The sequence below is a fragment of the Macrobrachium nipponense genome, chromosome 29, assembly GCF_015104395.2.
Source record: "Macrobrachium nipponense isolate FS-2020 chromosome 29, ASM1510439v2, whole genome shotgun sequence".
NCBI lineage: Eukaryota > Metazoa > Arthropoda > Malacostraca > Decapoda > Palaemonidae > Macrobrachium > Macrobrachium nipponense.
Window position 1 is genome coordinate 35,647,448 of NC_061092.1, and position 5,437 is coordinate 35,652,884.

Genomic DNA, 5,437 nt, shown 5'->3' on the forward strand with positions numbered 1-5,437 from the left:
AGTATACCATGGCTGAAACTTGATTATGTGAGCTTTCAAAACTAGTATTAAAGACATAGGTATGATGTAGGCATTGTACACATCACTAACACATAGAGGAATGTACTTTTTATCACTTGGCGACGAAGACGGTGTTCAGTCAGCGGTTCTTTCCAAGATGGCGGTGTAAGAAGCTCGTTCATATGTTGAATATGTGAATCTATTTTTTTTACCTTCAATGTTTACACAACTGGCCGCAGCTCAGCAGCTGATTCCTCTGACCGTACCGCCTGTCTTGAGGTTGTGTGAAATGCGCGTAATTTAAGATTTTTATAAGTATTTCCATACTTAATTCATTTATTGACCCTTATATGTAATAATTAAAGCGACAACAGTGATGCAAACGAGTAGATCATTGCGTTACCTCCTCGGACTTCTGAGAACGAGGATGTCTGTGTCAAGGATGCTCGTAGATTCACTTGCCCCTCCGGTAAGTCTTTCTTGCCCCATGTCGCCAAGGTGTCCTAATGATAGTAAATGAATATTTGTTTTTTAGTTAAATAGTGGAAGAAAACCCAAGTAAAATTACCGTCAGATCACTGTGGTCAGTAGCCTGTAAGATATCTTCTCTACGGTACGTGGCCATTTACCGGTATCCCATTTTATGGGGTAAAACATCACAGCAGGCCAAACAGGCCACCTACATTCAACGCTTGCCACCCTCCGAAAAAGTACATTATAACGCGTCCTGACACCGGAGATGGCATCAGTCGCGACTTGTTGTTGGTGAGAAACGGAGCTAAAGACCTCTACTACTCTCCTCTCCTTTCGAAGTAAGTATTTTCTCCAAAGTTAGAAATTAAGGCCAAATTTTAAGTTTTATTGTAGTGTCTTACCGAACAATTATAGAGCCGTGATTTCCACGAGCGGCAGGATACTAAATTCAAATTTAGCGCGTCGGCGTCGCCAACACTGGTGGTGATGACGTCATCTCCCTCCACTCGGCGGAGAACCAGGTACAACTGCCCAGGTGAATCCAATTCTTTTCCTGCCGCGTCCGGTGAACATCGGTGGTCGGTGCGGTTGGATGACTTTGCTTCGCTTTTTTCTTGTGGATTTGATCTTCGGAATTGGTGAAGTACTCTTTTTTGGCGTTGTTGTTATTTTGCTTTTTATTTAGGCGTTGCCATGTCGGATTCTAGTCCGTCGGGAGTTAGGTTTTGCATCTCAGGATGTAAAACTAGATTATCCAAATTAGAGTATGATTCTCACACTAAATGTGTTAAGTGTAGGGGACAGGTTTGTTCAGCAGATCGAACATGTAACGAGTGTAGTGATTGGACTGATTCTCAATGGAAGTTTTTTAGTTCATACTCGGAGAAATTAGCTAAAGACAGAATTAGAAAAGCAGCGCTTAGGGAAAGTAGACTTAGCTCTGCTTCGTCTTGCGATGCATCTGTCCCTTCTGTTTCTCCTCAAATTGTTATGTCTCCTTTAACTACACCTCCTATTCCTCCTACTAATCCCACTTCTCCGGCTTCCCGTGTAGTTTCTTCCGACACCATTGCCAGTCTGGAATCGAGGTTAGATCAGAAATTTTCGGTACTAGCGAATACGGTTTTGCAACTTGGTAATTCCAGTTAAGACGTTTTTGGAGAAAGCGGCTTCAGGTAAGAGTGTAGTTTGAGGGTGCGTCTGTCTGTCCTGACACGTCTCCTAGACAAAGGTCACTGTCCAGCTCCCCCGCACCGGGGAGAAGACATACCGGAAGTCCAAAGGGAGTCGATCGGGATTTGCCCCACAGACAGGCGCCTCTCTTGTTGAGCCTGTTGTGCCTCAACAGGGCTCGGTTAAGCGTTGGAAAGGTGTTGCGGTCAGACGACCTTTTCAAATGATTCAAGCGATTCGTCTCCGGTCGCACGGCGCTCTTGGCGAGATTCGCCCGTTTCGCGTCCCTTAAAGAGGCGTTCAGGCGCCGATTCTTCGCCTCCTCCAGTCAAGCGGTATAAGGAGCCTGAGAGTAGGGTTGCGCCGCGGCCGTTAGCGGCTCGTTCGTCGCCTCAATCTGTGCCTTTTTCGGCTCCATCTACTAGTAGAGATTGTGGTTTTAGCGCTGTAGCTAGCAGTTCTAAGGGTGTTTCTTTAGGCGATTTTTCGTCTGTTACGCCTGATGCTGCCTGTTTCGCCTCGAATTTCGGCGGCTCCAAGCGAGGCGCAAGTAGTTTTTTTTTCCGCCTCCTGCTGAACATTTAGGCTCTTCCAGCCTACGTTAACTGTTTTTGATTCGTCTCTGGCGCCTTTGCGCAAGCAGTTAGAGATGTTAACCAACTGGATGAATGAGTCCAAGGGTGGTTCGAAACCTTCAGTTGTTCCGACACGGCATACAAACCTTCGGTCCTTTTACAATAGGAAGGTACTAGCGGCAGCTGGATAGGTCGTAAGCTTTCGAACAAGGGGTTCGGTAGTTAACTGCTTGTCCGACAGCGCGCGCAGCGCGCTGGTAGGTAAACAAATCACTTTTGCTTTCGGCCTGCTGGCGTGTGGACGTGTATCATCGCTCTCTGCCGCTTCATCGTCGTTTGCTTTCGCATGATTGTGTTTTTCTTTTTCTAATTATCTAGTGAAAACTGAATTGTAAGTACAATCATTTCATTGAATTCAATTGTGAATTAAAGGATCTTGGTGTCACCACGCCCTCCGATTACCCGAGTGCCGGGACTGAAGGGCGTAAGTGCGGGAACTCATTTTCCCAAGAAATGATCCTCGTATTGCGTATGCTCGGTGCCGAGGGCGGGAGCACTCGCTCAGAGCGTATATTGGGTTAGAAATGTGGTAGATGAAATCGTAAGTAAGTGCTCTTTTCATTTATATTTTTTTGCACTGTATGCCCGTTGCCGAACGAATGCGCTCGGCACGGAAACTTATTTAGTATGGAAGTGGAATCGCAAGTACAGTATTCTTTTTCATTTTCATATATTATTTTAATTGTAGCAATACTCATTTGTTCCGATACGTAATACAAACCATCGGTCCTTTAACAATAGGAAGTAGCTAAGCGGCAGCTGGAACGGTCGTAAGCTTCGAACAAGGGGAGAACGGTAGTTAATGCTTGTCCGACACTGGTAGGTAAACAAATCACTTTTGCTTTCGGCCGCGGGTGTGAAGGACGTGTTCGTCATCGCTCTCTGCCCGCTTCATCGTCGTATGCTTTGTTTATATTGTGTTTTCTAAATGGTTTGTTTGACTTGAAAATGAAACTGTAAGTACACTGTTTTCATTTTCATTACTTAATTATGAACCCTTGAATTATGTCTCGGTGCCGAGGGCGGGCGCGCTCGCGCCGAGTCATGTATTTGGGCGAAAGGGTGTAATTGAAAAATGTAAGTACTTTTTTCATTATATTTTTGCCCTGTGCGTTCGTTACCGAGAGTGTGAGTGCGCTCGGCACGAACTTTTATTTTGTATATAGAATGCAATGAAAAGTGGATTCGCAATTGCAATATTCTTTTCATTTTCATTTATTGGTTGTGAATCATGAAATTTAATCTGGATCAATTTTCGTTCTTACCCGGGAATTGACCTTACGATTTTTTTATGTGAAATGAAATCGCAAGTGCAGTATTCTGTTTTCATTTTCATATATTTTATGATAGCACATATTATTGGATCAAGTTTCCGTTCTTACCCGGGAATTGATCTTTTCTCCTTTAAGTTCTATGAAGTGAATCGCAAGGGCAGTATTCTGTTTCATTTTCATATTACTTTTCATGCTGTGCGTGGTGGAAGCGAAGGTCTGCCAGGAAGTTGGTAGCCGATTCTTCGTCTTCCTTCCTCCCCCGCTCAGCTTCTTCATTGTATTTTGTATGTGGGGGGCTTCCTTGCGTTCGGGGTGGGGCATGTCTTCCCCCCGCGTGAGGGAACCCCTCTTACTAATCTATCTATGTTACCGCAGCAGGTGCTACATCCGTGGGAGACGACCTTGAATGTAGATGTAGATCCTCACGAGGTTTGTACTCGTTGTAGGGGGCGAGAGTGCTCCCGCAACGAGCCCTGTGTAACGTGTATGCATTCGTCAGAGGCGCAGTGGGTGCTGTACGAGGACACAAGAAGTCATCGAAGTCCAGTGACTCCTTTGGTAACGGACGTCCAGTTGTACTCGGGGTCTTCCGTCCGCTCTGGGTGGGGTTCTCTCCCCCCAGGCGCGAGGAAGCCCCTCCTAATTAACCCGACTGTTGCTTCCGCAGGTTTGCCATCAGCGAGGACGACCTGGACAGGTGTGAGAGTCGCTGGGACTGCAGGGGTTGATTCAGCGGTTGGCGGGTCGGCAGTGGTCACTCATGATACGGTAACCCACTACAACAACCAAATCTCGACACCAGCATATGAGATGTCACCGCACCTGGTGTACACACCACATGTCATGTCGTGGTAACACCCACGGCTGCAATCCAGAACCCATTCCTGCCGTGCCAATCAGGACGGTGCCACCGCCACTGGGTTCTTTGTATTGCCGACCCCCCACGGACTGCCGCTGCCCAAAGAGTACCCCCCCCCTGGACCTGCCGCCAGTGCCGAGGATGACGGTAGCTGCCGACAGGACGCCTGTCTCTCCTGTGGTACCTGCCGTGCCTGCCGTACCTGTTGCTGTCCCAGCCGCTCATTCCCTTTCAGATCAGGTGCCTGCTGCTCATTCACTTTCAGATGTTCCTGCGGTTCCTGGACCTGTTCCTGTTGTTCCTGCTGTTGGTGATGCTGTCACAGTCTCAGGTCTTTCCGGACAGGTGCAGTCGGGCCCTGTTGCTTCGGCAACTGCCCCCTGGCTCCCTCCTGGATGGAAGACTGACGTCTGTCCTGCGGAGCCTGGCGAAGAAGACCTTCCCCTTCGACTTCTAAGGCCAAACAGCCGAAGAAGAAGAAGGTTGCCTCCTTCCCCCCTAAGAAGACTCCTTCGGGATCTTCTAAGGGCCCGGCACGCTCAGGCGAGCTGGGGAGCTCTTCTGCTGGTCCTCCTGTTCCTTCGGGAACGGGGCCCGTCGCTTCTTCTGCAAAGAAGAAGTCGACGGGGACCAGAGGGCACCAGCCTCGGCTGTGCTCCTCACCTGGTGCTAGCGGGTCTGCCGCTAAACCAGGTTCCGTCTCGGCCGCTTCTCGTTCGCGAGAAGCACCGAGTGGACGCTCTTCCAAGAAGACCGTCCAGCCAAAGTTTTGACGCCCGAGCTCGCTCGCCGTCAAGACAGCGGCGCGGAGCAGAAGACTGGCGAGAGTCGTGCACACGACTCTCGCCAGGCCAGTGGACGCTCTCGCAGCGACCAACCGGCTGCTCGGGCTGACGTGACGGTCACTGACCGGCCACGGGTTGAGGCGAGGAAGGAGTCCCCGCGGCCGCCTGGTACCAGCCACGGCTGGTACCAGCGACTCGACGCGCCGAGAGGACGCTGGCCGGTCTCGACGCGACACA